Raw genomic sequence first — 16,707 nt, 5'->3', positions numbered from 1 at the left:
TGAGGAGTAACAAGAAGTCCTGTGTAGCTGGAGTGGAGTGAGCACAGCAAAGAGAGTAGTGGGAGAGGAGGTTGGAGAGGTAGGCAGGGGCCAGGATATATAGGGCTGTGTAGCCCATGAAAAGGAGTTTAGAATTTATTATGAATGTTGTAGGAAGCTACTGGAGGGTTCTGGACAGAGAAGTAGCATGATCTGATGGGTGTAGTAAAAGATCACTCTGCTGCCTGTATGGGGTGGGAGCTACAGAATGGGAACAGGGAGAACAATTACGAGGCTCTGGAAGGAGTCTGAGTGAGAAATGGTTGTGGGCGGGACCAGAATGAATGCTGTGATGGTCATGAAAAGTGGTTGGACTTGGGATGTATTTTGAAGTCAGAACTTACTGGCACGCTGGATGTTTGATGTAAGGGAAAGCAAACCATTAAGGAGGAACAAGTGTGTGTATATCTGTGTGTATATTTGGATGTGCATTCTGCTTTGTAATAAAGAAAAAGCTGACTTCATTATTTTACTTTGTTCTAAAGACAATATTTTATTTGGAAGAGAAAACAAAATGCTCACATTTCTGTCTCTGCAAACTCTTATTCGTTGGATGGGCATATTCACATAAACTCAGAGAATGTTCTTAATATTGTTGATGTAAGAAATAAAGTACCTATAAAGTTCAAGCATATAGTGTTTTACATAAACAGTAATGACCTAAGAGAGAGAGTGCTTTGTGGAATCTCATATTTCTCTGTGAAAATTTCATGTGGTAGTCCTGTACTGAATGTTTGCAATTGATCACATACTTATTTTATTTTTACTTAGTTTTTAGATAATTGTTTTTTCTGTTGAGTGTTTTTTGTAGCCATTTTTACCTTTTCACATGGCTCCTTACATCTTCCATTATTTATATATTAAAGCTGATTCTACAAATCTAAGTCCTATTTAAATTAAATCCTTGTTCACTTTATGTAATCATTTCATAGTTGGCCTCTTTATAGCACTGAATTTATTTTCTAAATAGCATTATTAAGTACAATTTACATGTGGAAAAAGCATCAGGAACATTCAGGTTTTGTACTTTAAGTGACCATTTACACGTGTGTGGTACCTTGCATGTATAGTTGTGAAACCAAGAGAAGATAAATAGCTAGCCACAAAATTCAAGTGCAGTGTTGACTGCAAAAATCACAATGAGCTATAAGCCAGTTCATTTGTGTTTCCATTAGGATGCACTGAATTGCATAATTATGCTCTTGTTGTTGAGTGGTGACCTAACATAAAGGTGCCTGTGGTTATTGCTTAAGATTGTTATCAAGGTAAATAAAGGTCTTAAATATTCAAAATAAGTTAGTCATCCTGAGACTCTTTTATTGTTGTAGGTTTGCAGGCATTTCAGAAAATTCCTTTCTTTTGCGGTAAACCCTAGCTTAGTCTTTCTCGTTCCGTATGTCCCTAGTGTGTGGACAGGCAATCCCTCCAGTAAGGTCTCTTTTCTGGTTTTAATGATAGCAAAGAGTTTTCTAATTCCCAGAAGTGGCTGATATTATTGACTACAGTTCTAATCCACAAGACATTTTGGAAATCCAATGATCTGGCCCTTATTCATTCAACGTGGGTAGGGTATAACCTTTGCAATCAATCATGCAGCATGGCTGACATTAAATGCTGCCTGCCCACAAGTCTCCTGGGGCTCCTTTCTCCAGCTCTGTTTTTATTTCCACATCGGGAATGCTCTCCAAGGATAAAGAGAGTATGGCGGTGGCTTGTGACTCCCAGGGTGTTGAAGCGACAGAGCTGCAAGTGCTCCTGCTTTTACTCCATGGGTAAACAAGGCTGAGGGCAGTTCCTGCTGCCCACAAAGAATTTTAACTGGAGCTAGATGTCGGCAGGCTGAATCAATCAATCGGAGAAGGCAGGTGCTAGGGATTTGGAGGTGAATACTGAATAAAGGGAAGAGAAACCCCAAGGAAGGGAGAGAGCATAAGGGTAAATGGGGCAGTTGCTCTTTCCTGTACCAAGGAAACACTGTGCTATATCTGCTGCACACTGCGGGGGGCTGCAGATCAACGATTAAAGACACAAGTAAAACGCTGGCAAGCTTCCTGACTTAAGCAATACTCCACAAATGTTCAACAATATGAACAGCACTTATTGTTGTTTTGTTATTCAGTCTGATTTTTCCTCATAATGGAGATAGCTTGCATTTTCTTAATTACATCCCATACTGACCAGTGGTCTACAGTTGGAATCAGCAATCCAGGAAGCGACTGGTCAGTTTACCTCACTGAAAAGCACTTAGAAATAATCCACACAGGCATCTAGTCCTGCCCCAACTTGGGCTCCACTCATGCTTTGCTCACACAAGCTATAATCATTAAGTTATATGCTTATAGGTCATAACTATCATGAAAGTAAATCCTTGTATAGGTACTATAAATGCCTGTCAATCAAATGTGAATGTAAAAAGAAAGTTGTATATTTTCTCAGCAGCTCTTTTAACAAACTAAGTGGGAGAGATGGTCTTGTTAATGCTTCTCAATTTTTTTTAACGTTATATGACATGCATGAATTAATCTATCCAGCCATATCTACTTCTATAGATGTAGGAGTAGCAATGGTAATAGATCTCAGAGTATCTATTAGCAATATTATTATTGTGATTCTCATTTTTGACCACTGAGTGAGTTGAGGGATATAATTGAAAGTTGACTGTCTTCTTGACGGGTTAGTCTAGAAGGCTACCCTCATTGTTTATAATGGATAAACCCTATTATCTCATGGCTTTCAGGCCTATTTCCCCATAATTACTTGAAGAGACTGGAAGATGGGATAGTAATGGGTTAGCTCAGCAGGTAGAATAAGCTGATGAAACTGTTAGCTTCCCTGCTCTACTGTACTGAAGGAGATATTTTTGAAACAATAAACATGTTCTAGCTGGCTAGCTTTCACTCATGGTATACTTTAAATCAAACACACAAAAATAATGTAACAGTGAAAAGTGTACACCCTGGAATCAAACTTTCTGTAATAATTCCACATAAGTTACTTAAAACTATACATTTCCTCATCTACAAAATGGGGTATTGATTGTACTTGATGTGTATGGTTCCAATGAGGAAGATGTAATATATGGCATTTGGTACTAGTTTAATATATATTTTTATCATTTGACCACTACACATATTTTAGTTTTCCAAGGGGGAAAAACAACAATGTTTGTTATAAGAAAACTCTCTTACCTAAATTAACATCTTTCACGCCCCAATTCCCAATGTAATTACAAAAAACTTTTTAAGAAATAATCTGGTTATAAGATTAGCTCTTATCACAGCCAGAGATCTAAAACAGGTGGACTTGGCAAGACATAGGCAGTCATGGACTTATTTTTATTGATATATAATTCACACAACGTAAAATTCACCATTTCAAGTGTGCAATTCAGTGGCTTTTAGTATATTCACTATGTTGTGCAACTATCACCTCTACTTAATTTCAGAATATTTCCATCACCCCAATTAGAAAACCCATAACCCCAAACCTACTAGCAGTTAACAATTCTCCTCTTTCCCCTACCAATCATTAATTTACTTTCTATCCCTGCGGATTTGCCTATCCTGGATACTTCATATAAATGGAATCTTAAAATACATTGCCTCTTGTATTGTATCTGCTTTCTCTTAGAATAATTTTTTCAAGTTTCATCCATGTTGTAGCATGTAACAATACTTCATTTCTTTTGTGATTAAATAATATAATAGTATGGGCATGACAAATTTTGTTTATTCATTCACCAGTTGATAAACATTTGAATTATTTGAATTTGGGGGTTATTATTGAATAATGCTATGAACATTCATGTACAAGTTTTTGTGTCAACATATGTTTTCAATGCTCTTGAGTATATACCTAGGATTGGAATTGCTAATTCAATGTTATGGTAATTCTGTTTTACATTTGAGAAACTGCCAAACTATTTTCCAAAGTGGCTGCACCATTTTATATTTTCACTAGCAGTATATGAGAATGCCAATTTCTCTTCATACTTGCTAACACTTTTTCCTGCTTTTTTTGATTATAGTGATCTTAATCGATACAAAGTATGATCTCATTGTGGTTTTGATTTGCATTTCTCTAATAACTAATGATGTTGCGAATTTTCTCGTGTGCTTATTGGCAATTTGTGTATCTTCATTGGAGAAATGTCTCTTCATTGATGAAACTTTTAAAATTGGATTACATGTCTTTTTATTGTTGTAAGAGTCCTTTATATATTCTGGGTACCAGACCCTATATAATTTGCAAATATAAAATTCTAAAATTTATAATTTGCAAATATTTTCTCTCTTTCAATGGGTTGTCTTTTCACTTAATTGATAGTGTCTTTTGACACACAAGTTTTTTTTTAATTTTAATAAAGTCCAATTTATTTTTTTCTTTGTTTGCTTATGTTTTTGGCATTACATGGAAGAAACAGTTACCTAATCCAAGTTTGTGCAAATTTACACCATTGTTCCCTTCTAAGAGTTTTATAGTTTTAGTTCTTATATTTAAGTCTTTGTTTCATTTTGAGTTAATTTTTATATATTATGTGAAGTAGGAGTCCAACTTATTTATTTTGCATATGGATATCTAATTGTCTTGGTCATGAATTTTTGAGAGAGCAAATCCTTAGTAGTTTGAATAACTCAGGTGACTCCTAGGCTGATTCTGTGTCTTATCAGTTGTGCTTAATAGTTTGAACCCTTGAAAACTGTAAATAAAAATAGTTTTTAAAACATTTCCAATTAAACAGAAAATTTGAAGGACGGGAGAAATATAATGAAAAAATAAAAATCACTCATGCATCTAAAACTTAAGGCTAACCCGTTTAAATATTTTGCTATATGTATTTCTATCTTCTATCCATGCATTCATATCATAATGTGCATACCATTTTGGAAATCCCTTTTTAATTAATATAAAATAAGCATTTTACTGTGGCAATATTTTTTTAAATTTTATTTACTTATAGTATTAGATTATGACTGTACTATCAATTTCATTCCAATTGTTACACTTTTTTAAAAAAAATTGAAGTGTTACTATGAGTATTCTTTTGCCTTAATGTATGCATGCATGTGACTCTGATTATTTCCCTACATAAATTCATAGGATTTGAATTTCAGTATCAAAGCCTTTTGAGTGATATTGACAACTCTCTAGAACTATTCCAAATGATGGTGGTTTTTGTCTCTGGCATTTCCTTTTTATTCTTCCTTAGGATTTTTATCTCTGCTTACATTGCTCATCTGTTCTTGGATGCTATCTACGTTATCCATTAGAGCCTTTAGAATATTAATCATAGTTGTTTTAAATTCTAAATCTGATAATCCAACATCTCTACCATGTCTGCTTCTTTTTTTTTTTTAATATATAAGTTTATTTATTTTTGGCTGCATTGCATCATCGTTGCTGTGCGTGGGCTTTCTCTAGTTGTGGCAAGCAGGAGCTACTCTTCGTTGCGGTGCGTGTGCTTCTCATTGTGGTGGCTTCTCTTGTTGCGGAGCATGGGCTCTAGGCACACAGGCTTCAGTAGTTGTGGCACTCGGGCTCAGTAGTTGTGGCTCTTGGGCTCTAGAGCACAGGCTCAGTAGTTCTGGCGCACAGGCTTAGTTGCTCCGCGACACATGGGATCTTCCCAGACCAGGACTCGAACCTGTGTCCCCTGCATTGGCAGGCAGATTCTTAACCACTGCACCACCAGGGAAGCCCTACCATGTCTGCATCTGATGCTTGTTCTGTCTCTTCAAATTGTGTTTTTGCCTATAGGTATGCCATGTAATTTTTTTTCTTGGTAGCTGAACATGGTACTGGGTAAACTGTTATGAATAGGCCTGTAATAATGTGGTAGTGAGGTGTAGGGGGAGGGGAAGTGTTCTGTAGTCTATAATTAGGTCTCAGTCTTTCAGTGACCCTATGCCTCTGGACTATGAACTTCCTGTGTTTCTCAGTTTTCTTTCTTTTTGTTCAGGTAGGACAAGAAGGCTGGGGGTGGGGGGCTAGAGGTAGGTATTTTCCTTCCTCCTGGTCAGCTAAGCTCTGATAATACCAGAGCTTAGGCTCTGATTAACTAGCTTACCCTGAAGGCAGGCCTTGTTAAGAACAAAGTGCTTTGGTATATTTTAAGTGGTTCCTTTTCCCCTCCCCCAGTTGGAAGCACCAGGAAATTTTTCTCTGATATTTACTGTGGGAACCTGGTCAAAGTCCTGCAGGTAAATCTCACAATGTTGTGGAGGTCTCCTTATGACTAAGTCCTCCTAGAGCTTTTCACTCTCAGACTTAGCACACTGTGCCTCCAGCAATTCATCAATTACACTTCAGGTTTCCCTACCCAATCCTGGTTCCCAAGGCTGTTTCAGCTCAGGAGTCTCTACTCTGGTAAGCCACTCCTCCTTATATTTGTCTGCCTGTCTTTCCAATCGTGGGGCCAGCCTTTTGCTCAGTGTCTTCCCCTCTCCTGTGGTTCCACAAAAAGTTTTCAGTTTTTCAATTTGTTCAACTTTTTACTTGTTATTAGGACATAGTTGCAACTTCCAAGATCCTTATATTGCAGAACTGGAAACCAGAAATCAGTGATCAACTTTGAATTCTTTTACTAGGAATGTAGGATTTACAAAAGATAGGTAGGAAGAGAAGCCTAGCTATCCTTTACTGTAAATGGAAAGAAGTTTAAGGAAGATGGGTCAATTGAATTTTTACTTTCAAAGAAATAAGAAAATAAGTGTAGCCATTGAAAGAAATATTTAGAGGCATAAGATTCTCTAAATTGAGAGCTGAATGAGGCAGCATTATAAGTTTTCTGTGGTCAGGACCTAGATGTCATTTCTTTTGTAAACTCTTATTATAACATAGAGCAGTCAGTCAGAAAATACTGATTGGCAACCGGGAAGAAATGTATTTTCTTACATCATGGGCTAGTTACCTCAAAATATCTGAAAAGCATAGAGCCCCCTCTAAGGAGGAATTCAACCATAGTTTAAGGGGATGGGCAGTATTGTGGGCCTAGGTTTTCTACAGTATGGCTTTTTCCTTGCCTCCTGCCATGGTTAATTAAACCAGTGGTGAGCAGCCAGTAGTAGGCTGCTCAGGATCCCATGATATGGCCTCATACAAATAGATGACTGGGTCAGTTAGATTCTACCTCTTAGAAAATTGACCTGGGAAATTTTCTGAGACTAATGTCATGAAGAGGAAGGAGATGGCGCTGAATGAGTATATTGCCGAGGACATAAGGTAGAACAGGAACATAAGGCATGATGACAAACCAAAGGCATGAGAGAGAAGAAGCCATTAATTAAGCAGAGACTATGAGGAGGTGAAAAAATAGAGTACAGGGTGCAGATTTTCATGGTTAGAAGAAAAGATTGGAACAGATGTCAGAAGAAGAGATTGGAACAGATATCAAAAGAAGAGATTATCATCTACATGTTCCTACTGGTAGGATTTCTTAATCTGCTTTGGATCCAGAATGCTACTCTCAATAAGGTCCAGGTCTGCTTTAGCTCCTGTTTCATGAAATTCTACCTCACTTACTGTTCCATATGTATCCTTTAATAACCTACCCATCCAGCCCTTACTTAGCTATCTTATTGCAACAGAAGGGTCTAAACAAAACAATATATATGGACTTTTCTCCATTTTATCTATTTTTATGTGGATAAAACTTGAAATATTTCAATGTCTAAGACAAAAAAATGCTGGATAATTTTCCATAAACTCATTAAAAGGGAAATCTCCTTTAATTCAGAATACTTGAATAATATTTGACCTTCTTGAACTGATTTTATTACCTAGTTGTCCATTTAATTTATATTGCTTATGTTTAAGTTAAAACTTATTATATGTTTTAGAAGAATGTATCTAATAAATAAGAAGAAAAAAAATAGTTTATATTAACATACTTCAGACTATAAGCAGCTTACCAGTTGGGATTTAAGAGTTGTTCCCAAAGGCATTTATTTTTTAAATTAATAGTTGGCTTATGAATTCCTTAGGCTTTCCTCAGGGACATCAATACAGGTCTGTTTAGAAACACAACAGTGGTCTGAAACGGATATTTTTAACTTAAAACCACAATTATTGAATTCTTATAGAAACTAGTCTAAATTATGCACAGTAAATTTGCTTTATTTTTGTTTTTGCTCCTAAAAGATATAAAAATTGAACAAAAGTTAATTTATTTTTGTTTTTACAAAATCTTCCCTTTATATTAAAATAACTCAAGCCCCACAAATACAGTACCTTAATATTTTGATAAAGTGTCATTTGGTCAACGAGATCCCTTAAGCAGTGGACATCTATCCTTGACTAGAGGTCTTTAGTGATATTATAAAAAGTTAATACTGTAAGAAGAGCAACAGAAAAACAGTTCACAGATATTTTGACCTATCTTACAGGCTCACTGCCAAAAAACACTTGAAAGCAAAGGAGATGCTCAGGTGGGTTGGTGACCTGACATAGTAAATAGAAAAATAGGAATCTTAATTGTTCATAACACAGGTGATTTAGATGAGAGGAGAAGAGGGGGTAAAAAGTAAAAAGGCAAGCTGAAAGATTTGGAAACAATTGGAAAAAATGGAAAGAACCTTAGACAAAATCAGTACACTTGAGGAAAATTATATGCTATGTCCATAAGCCTACTCCACAAAAAAAGAAGGGAACAGTATGATTCATAAAACAGTATTCAATCTCTTACCCTATAATTTTCTTAGCACTTATTAATGCAAAGTAATGGAGAGGTGGAAATGTTCTTCTAGCTCTAAAAGTGAATATAGACATCTGTTTATATACAATTAAACAATGATAATAAGAAAATTTTCTTGGAACACTACAATAGTTCTTTTGTTAACATTACGTAAAGGAAAAATTGGCTTTTTCTTCCAGTATTATGGAAAAATAGATTTTCTAAGAACTGTTTGCCATACAAAACATCATGCTTCAGGAAAGTCAATCATCTACTTTAAAATATGATAGATTAGAATAGTCCAGAGTGCCTATCATAAACAAAAGCAAATTATTCTTATGAAATATAGCTTCATTGACACCTTTCAAGATTACTATAGATGTAATCAGCCAAATAAATGGTCTTAATAAAATATAGGAAAAAGCCACCCACCACGAGAGAAAATCTGAAGAAAATTTCAATTGCAGAAATAGAGCTCAAAAAACATTAGATACTAAAATGATCATCAAAATATATCTTTAAAAATGAATACAATATTTAAGAAATAAAAGGCAAAGTTAATAACATGAAAAAGGGAATAAGGGCTATTACAAGTAATTAGGCAAATTTGAAAACACCTATAGCATTTAAAATAAAAACATAAATATTGACATTTAACACTAAAAAATAAAATAGTTAAATAATAGATTAAATACAGCTGAAGGGAAAATTCATGAACTGAAGGCAGATCTGAAGAATTAGGCAGACTTCAATTTAGAGATATGAAGAGATCAAATTTATATAAGAGAGGTTAAGAGTCAAGGAGAATAAAATAAGAAGTTCTTTCGTTTGTCCCAGTGTATTTCTAGATACAATATATAGAATGAGTCAGTCAACATTCAAAGTGATAATAGCTGAGAACTTTTCAGAATAGATGAGAGACATGAATATTCACAGTAAATTCCAAATAGGATAAATAAAAACAAAGCCATATCTATGCTTGTAGTAAAATGCAGAAGTCAAAGACAAAAAGAACTTAAAAGAAGTCAGAATGAAAAGAAAGATTCCTACAAAGTAATGGCAATAACCTGATAGGAAACTTCTCAATAGTGATAATGGGAGCAAGAAAATAATAAAAGATTTTCTTCAAACTATTGAGAGGAAAAATAAGTGCTAAAATAATATTGTGTACCTATAAACAGTTATTTCAGAAGAGAGCAAGATTAAGGCAGTTTAAAAGAATAAAAATGAAAGAATGTACCAGTAACAGGATCTGTAAAAAAGAAAATGATCCCAGGAGGAAGATGTGAATGCAAAAAAGACTGAAATTCATGAAGATGTGGAATGAGATTAGTAAGCAGTGAAATTTCTGTTAGCAATGAAATTAGTATTATTAAATTATATATATATAAAAAACATTTATTGTTTCAAATAATTTTGGAATTTTAATAAGAACAAGAAACATGTTAATTAAGTTTGGATTTTAAGTATGCAAATTAAAGTTTTAAGGATGCCCACAAAAAATAATAGATTAGAGCAGAGGTCAGCAAGCTTTCTCTGTAAAAACAGTAAGTATTTCAAACCTTGCAAGCATATATGGTCTTTGTAATAACTATTTAACTTTGCCACTGTGGTATGAAAGCAGCCAGAGACAACATGTAAAGCAATGAGCATGACTGTGTTCCAATAAAACTTTATTTATGACAATAAGCAGGGCACAGTTGACATGTGGGCTGTAGTTTGCTTATCCCTAAGTTAGACGGTATAACTATCAAACAAATAGAAAGATGAAGCAGAATAAAAAATAACAGATTTACCAAACTTTATCCTTCTAAATGTGGGAAAAAAATAGAAAACAAGATTGGAAAAATCAAATGGATCCATAATGACATAGATAAGTAGAACCAATAAATATAAACAAATTAAAGTACCTAATTGAGAGAGATTGCTAAAAAGGTACAAAACAAAATCTGGGCTTCCTTGGTGGCACGCAGTGGTTGAGAATCTGCCTGCCAATGCAGGGGACACGGGTTCGAGCCCTGATCTGGGAAGATCCCACATGCCGCGGAGCAACTAGGCCCGTGAGCCACAATTACTGAGGCGGCGCGTCTGGAGCCTGTGCTCCGCAACAAAGAGAGGCCGCGACAGTGAGAGGCCCGTGCACCACGATGAAGAGTGGCCCCTGCTTGCCGCAACTGGAGAAAGCCCTCGCTCAGAAACTAAGACCCAACACAGCCATAAGTAAATAAATAAAATTAAAAAAAAAAATCTGATTTTATACTCTACTAAAGAACAAAACTGAAAACTGAAATCTTAGGCCACAGAGGGTTGAAAGTAAATGTAGAGATAAACCAAGATATAACAAGAAGATACTAATCAATAGGAAGCTATTATATCTGCATAAATTTTAAAGGAAGTATACTTCAAGACAAATTTTAAAAAATCATTGTTATAAAGAAGGCAGAACAGAGTAATAAATTGTAAATTCATCAAGAATATATGAAACTACTAATAAATATAAGCAAAAAGTGAAAGGATTACAAAGGAAAAAATAGACAAATGCATCACGATAATGGGAAATTTTAATATATTTCACTCAGGAATTGATAGAACAATCAGAAAAATATTAGCAAAGATATAAATAATTTAGCTATAGGAACAACATGTATCTAATGAATAACTTTAGAACTTATTTTCTGCCATGAGGAAAGACCAGTCCATAAAAGCAAGTCTCAATAAATTTTAAAGACTGTCTATCATTTTGACCACATTCATCCACTTCAGGGCTGTTAAGAAACAACTTAATTGCATAGGCTTGATAACAAAACAATGTTAATTCTCTCCATAATAATTTATATACTCAATATGTTGTCAATAAAAGTCCTGCTAGTGGTTTTCTTGAAACATAAAATCTGATTATAAAAATGTTTGTGGAAAAGTCTGACCAATACTGACAATTCTGAGGGGGGAAAAAAAAGCTTACTCTACCAGAAATTGACTTATTATGAAGCTTTGGCAATCAAGACAAATTGACCAAACAGAACAGAACAAAGAATCTAGAAATAAATCCATACATATATAGAAATGTAACATATGATGTAATATCATTGCAGATCACTGGGGAGAAATGAATTGTTCAAGAAATGGTGTTTGAAAAAAGTAGCTCAATGTGTGAAAAAATAATATTGCATTCATACCTCACAGAAAACACATGTGCACATGTAAACATATACTCACATAATAATTTCAAGTGCATACATTAAATGTGAAATCCATATCTTTAGATGTTTTAGAAAAAATACATAGAAAAAGAATTTTATGTTTGCAAGTCATAGAAATATTTTTGAACTTATATTTCTGTCCTCTAAACACTCAATGATACTTACATTTGCTAAAACTAAAGAAATAAAGTTGCTTTACTACTACATTTGGTAAATGCCTGAGGCACAAGCCTAAGATTATATTTATATGAATGCTTCACAGTGCAACACTTCATAGTACAATTGGGCAACTCCCCTCTATGGCATAAAGCCAATTGAAAAGACAGATGGTTTTGCAAGCAAATATAAGAATGCACAGTGACAAATCTCTGAGTGGTAGCAATGGCATTTGAAAGTTATAAAACATTCTTGGGATATATACAATGAATGAGTTTGATGAGTAACTCAGAATTGTGATTATTAAAAACACTTTTCCCCTGAATTATTTTACAGTGCTGATGGCCTGGTTCTTTTGCAGGCATCTGTCTTGTGTAAGTGTAAGTAAATTGCTGCTCAGAATTTAGCTGCATGAGTAAAAGTTCACCATTTTTACCTTTGCTAATTTTTCACGAGCCTATAATATAATTTCAGTGTAGGCAGGGAAAAACTTCCTACTTCAACTTTGGTTGTTGTCCCACATTTTGTTTGAATTTTTTGACATTTGAACAAAAAAAGGAAGAAACAGTGCAGGTGGTAGAGCAGCTTTATTTGTAGATAGCTAAAAGATGAAAGAAGATATGCTACTCTCAAGCTTAAAGTAACAGAAGCTGAGCGGTAGAATTGGATGCTGAATAGGACTTCTCCTGGCCTCCAGATGTAAATAATAGGTTACGTAAAAGGAGAATCAGACTGAAATCAGACTTCTAATGTGTACATTAGAAGTTGGAAGACCGGGGCCTTCCCCGGTGGCACAGTGGTTGAGAATCTGCCTGCCAATGCAGGGGACACGGGTTCGAGCCCATTTCTGGGAGGATCCCACATGCCACGGAACGACTAGGCCCATGAGCCACAATTGCTGAGCCTGCGTGTCTGGAGCCTGTGCTCCACAACAAGAAAGGCCGCGATAGTGAGAGGCCCGCGCACCGCGATGAAGAGTGGCCCCCACTTGCCGCAACTAGAGAAAGCCCTCACACAGAAAAGAAGACCCAACACAGCCATAAATAAATAAATAAATAAAAATTAAAAAAAAAAACAACAAAACACTTGAATTGAAGAAGTTGGAAGACCATGGAATAACAACTATGAGACTCTTGGGTGAGAAGGTCTGAACATGAGAATCCATTATTCTAGTTAAGATAGCATTCACTTGTTAAGGAGAAAGAAAGGTACTTGATAATATACAGTATTCAAAAATTATATCAACCACATACTTTAAATGAGGAAAATACTTGGGTAAAGATTCTGACCAAGTTGAATCACTTTGCGGTACACCTGAAAATAATACAACATTGTAAATCAACTATATTTCAATAAAAATTAAAAAGAAACAAATGAAAAATATTTAACCAAGTAACGAATCCCAAAGGAGACATCAAGAGAGGAGATGATAAAGAAGAAACAGTAATGAGCAATGAGCCTTCTACCCCATTGGGGATAAATAAATATATTAATAGATAGATAATGTTAAATAATGATGAAGCAAATGAAACATTTACAAATAATCTAGGACAGGAAGGACTAGAAGATTTGGTAAAATCTATGAGCTGAGGTGAGAGGGATAATGATGAAGAAAAAACCTTTTCTAAGGGCAATTTTAGAGTGGAAAAAGTAAAGATAGTTTTTATAAGTTTTATCTTTTGGGCATAAGAAAAGACACATTGTTGGGAGAGGAATGGTGAGTGCCTTATTTTTATGTGATAGTTGAGAATAACTGCCAAATTATGTGTTTTATTTTTGGAATCTGTTTTTTGCTTTGTTTTCACTTGAGTTTTTTTCTGCTCATTTTTAAAATATTGAATATAGTTGATTTACAATATTAGTTTCAGGTGTACAACATAGTGATTCAACATTTTTATAGGTTGTATTCCATTTAAAAACTCTTGTACACTGTTGATGGGAATGTCAGTTGGTGCAGCCATTATGGAAAACATTATGGAGTTTCCTCAAAAAAAAAAAAAAACCCACCAAAAATATAACTACCATATAACCCAGCAATTCCCCTCCTGGGTATATAGCCAAAGAAAATGAAAACACTAATTCAAAAAGATACATGCACCCTAATGTTCATAGCAGTGTTATTTACAATAACTAAGATATGGAAGCAACCTAAGTGTTCATCAACAGATGAATAGATAAAGAAGATGTAGTATATATATACAATGGACTATTACTCAGCCATAAAAAAGAATGAAATTCTGCCATTTGCAACAATGTGCGTGAACTTAGGAATCTATTTTCTTGGTAGAAAAAGTAAAGAAGAATTTTTAAATTAACAAAGGGGATAAATGGGATGAATCATACCAGCTTGATCATACCAGCTAACATATAGATCAATAAAACAGGAAGGCATGAAGGATGATAGTAAACATAAATTAAAATGGAAGAAATACAGCCAAGTATATAAGATATTATATTAAATGTGAATGGCTTTAAATCCCCTTAAGTCAGAGATTCAGTTTGGATTAGAATGCAAAACCCAGAAATATACACTTCACAAGAAGTGATAAAGGCAGGCTGAAAAAAAAGAAATCGGGCAAAGAGACACAAGGCAGCTGCAAATTCAAGTAGTCATATCAATATTAATATTAGACAATGTGGTATTTAAATTAAGAACACTAAACAATATGAAGAGGATAGGAGGGAGCAGTAAAAACTATGATTCATGAAGAGGATGTAACAAACACAATCCTGTATGTCTAAATATTAGAGCTGATACAGAGAATAAAACTAATTTGAATGAAAGGCCATGTTGCTAAATTATGATAAACGAGTTTAACATATTCCTTTTATAGTTGGAAATACTTAACATATAAAAATTAGTAAAGTCATGGAATAATTGAATGAAATAACATATCTATATATACATTACATAATACATCAAGATGCAAAGTTTATATACTTATATATGAAATGATGGTACATATTCGCATATATCCATGAACAATTACAAAACTAGATTCTTTACCTCAAAAAACAAAAATAATGCTACAATTTCTCTTCAAAACATAATAAAATTTAAAATAAATAATGAAATAAAGTAAATGGTGACAAAAATGTTAATATCCTAGAAATTAAGAAACACATTCCAGATAACCTTTGGTTTAGGGAACATAAAAAAATAAAATTACTTTCAAGGGAAAAAGGAATAAAAAGGAAAACATTTCACCACAAATTACAGGGCACAAAGAAAAACCTATAATCAAAAGAAAATTAATAAGCTTACATACCTTCATTAGACTAAAAGAATATTACTGTTTATCTCAAGCAATTGGGAATTGCATAATAAAATAAACATAAACAGGAAGAGGGATTAATAAATACAAAAGCTAAAGTTAATAAAAAATAAACAAATAACAAAGAAAAAATGATAGCATTATACCATGAAAAACTAAATCCCAAATTAGATCTTTGGGAAGAAAAAGTGTTAAATGCCATACCAAAGGAAGAATTCTTAAAAAACAAGAGAGTAAAAATATACTTGATAAGTAATGAGAAAACTCACAAATATTGAAGATTAATAGATCATAAGAAACTATTCAATTCTATGGCAAGAAATTTTAAAAACTAAAGGAGGTGATCAAACATAACCCCCCAAAGAAAGAAAAACCTGACTAAATGATGAACATAAAAGAGATTATAATGATTAAAGATTACCATTAAAATGAAATAGGACAGGTGGATTCACATCCAATTTGTATCTAAATTTTAAATATAAATTCCTTGTTACTTAAACTATGTCAAACTATTGAAAATGATAAATAATTCTTAATTACTTTATGAAGGCTATATAACTTTAATATAAAAGATAATATATGCAATGCCCCAATGAAAATGACAGGCAAAGCTATCTGATTAATAAGTTGTAAAAAAAATATTATCAAAGAAAACTCAGTAATGCAAGAGTGGTTCAATAACAGGAAATTTGTCAACATGACTCAAAATATCACTCTTATTGTTGGGTAAAAATGACATGATTATACCAATAGATTCCAGAAAATTCTTTGAAAGTCAACAGTGGTGCCTACTAATAACTTTAAATAAGATTAAAAATAAATAAAAAATAGATTTAAATATAATAAAGGTTTTTCAAGAAAAATTTATATCATGAAAATATCATTCTTATCTGAATTAATGTGTAAATTTAATGATATACATAGAACTTCATTTTGTAATGTTTGAAATATATGATTTTAAAATTCAAATAAATGTAAATTCCTAAAGATAATTAAAAACTATAAATACTAATGGGAGCCTTGCCTTTCCAAAATACAGAACTATAAAGCTACTGTAATTAAATCAATTTGATATGGGGACAGAACAGGGAAATTAAAAAGGACACCACCATAATAATATCCAGATATAGTTCACAGTATATATGATTTTTTTGTTACCATAATAAAAGTGCTATTTAAATTCAATGTGGGGAAAAAATGGCTTATTTAGTGAATGGTGCTGGCACAGTTGAATATATATTTAGAAGAATATAAAATTATTAACTTCTGTCTCACATCATATATTAAAAATTCAAGAAAAAAGTAATGACCTTTTTTTTTTTAAGGGAACAATCTTAGGGACATATTCAGTAGCATGATGGGGTTT

This window comes from Balaenoptera ricei, chromosome 9, assembly GCF_028023285.1.
Source record: "Balaenoptera ricei isolate mBalRic1 chromosome 9, mBalRic1.hap2, whole genome shotgun sequence".
Taxonomy (NCBI): Eukaryota; Metazoa; Chordata; class Mammalia; order Artiodactyla; family Balaenopteridae; genus Balaenoptera; species Balaenoptera ricei.
The sequence above is the reverse complement of the archived record's forward strand: the minus strand, read 5'-3'. Positions refer to the sequence as shown.